The following is a 1,464-nucleotide window of genomic DNA, read 5'->3' on the forward strand; positions in this document are numbered from 1 at the left end:
CCGTAAATTCGGCCAAATCTTGGCCGGATTGACAGGGGAAGATGAAAAAAAATTGGATTTGCTCACTGCCCTGAATCCGGCCGCCAATCCGGCCGGATTCTGACGTGGCTTCCATTTTATTTTTTTTTCGATGGAATTTTTAAAACCCTTTTGAGTCTCGATTTATGGTTGGTTTGGGAAACTCTTAGTTACTCATGTCCTTTGGTTCACTTCCAAAATCATATTTATATATGGTACTAGTCGTTGTTCGGATTTTCTTTGGTTCACCTAAACTTTGAATGGTTGAATCGTAATATTTTCTCTTAGTTGTTCTTAGGGTTCCTTAATGATTGAGGGTATTATCCGGAAGAAAACTTTGGACGTTATTTTGCTTAAATAGGTGAGTGTTCCTTGTACGTTATGTTTCAATGACTATGTGGCTTGATGTGAATGTTTGGTTAAACGTTAAATATTTTCAATAATTGCTAAAATGAATTTTTGTTAGGCAAGTGTGTACTTTATCGCACTCCACCTAAATGAATGTGAAATTTTCAATGATTAGATGATTAAATGCTACTTGTGCATGAATGTAAGCCTTTTGGCTGAACTGGGCCCTGCCCTTCGTTGCCAGTCGACTGAGCCAGAAGCAGACTCGGTCGGGCGATTGGTGACCCTGGGATAATGTTTGGTATACTCGAGTACGACCACGAAGATTAGTGGAGACTGGCCAGTGAATTGGCAAGTAGGGGGAAACGAAATGAATGAATGAATGGCAAGAACAACAGAGGGGTTTTCACTTACAAATGTTTTTTTTTTATGTTGGAGGAATAAGGAAATGGTTGGTGAATGAATGAACGAATGGCTCCACGTGAGCATGTATCCTTTTAATGAATGTGTTACCATTGCTTTCATATTGTAAATGTTTTTTGGATTATTTTCATTCAATGATTAATGTTTTGGACTAAATTGTTTGATTATGTGTATGTAACCTCACTGGGCTTTTAGCTCATTCCGTTAGTTTTGTTTTCCTTACAGGGGATACGAGCAAGGGTGTGAGACCTGTACAGACTAGCATGGTTTAGTTCTTTTGAATTTTTGTGATTGTACTCGCGCTAGTGCTTGGATAGGGTTGAATGTATTGGGAACTAAGAACTTTTGTCTTATTTGGGCTTGTATTACTATGTGAGATAGAAATGTATATAAGTATATGTTCTAAGTTTGGGAACTATTATTTCACTTATTCTTGAGGTTATATCTTATTTTGTCAGAAAAGAAGGTATGAGTCCTGGTGAGAGTTGGGCATGCAGTCCGCCAAACCCTTTGATTCGCCTTAGGGGAAGGTGGGGCTGTCACACCTTGGCCAAACCTCCCCTCCCTCATTTCCCCTCAAAAATTTCAGCTTTGTCTTCATTCTTACTCCCCAAGTTTTTCTTACTTTTCCATCCAAAATCTCCAAGAGAACTTGCAACTCCTTGCTAGTTTAAC

Source organism: Coffea eugenioides, unplaced genomic scaffold, assembly GCF_003713205.1.
Source record: "Coffea eugenioides isolate CCC68of unplaced genomic scaffold, Ceug_1.0 ScVebR1_1722;HRSCAF=2624, whole genome shotgun sequence".
NCBI lineage: Eukaryota > Viridiplantae > Streptophyta > Magnoliopsida > Gentianales > Rubiaceae > Coffea > Coffea eugenioides.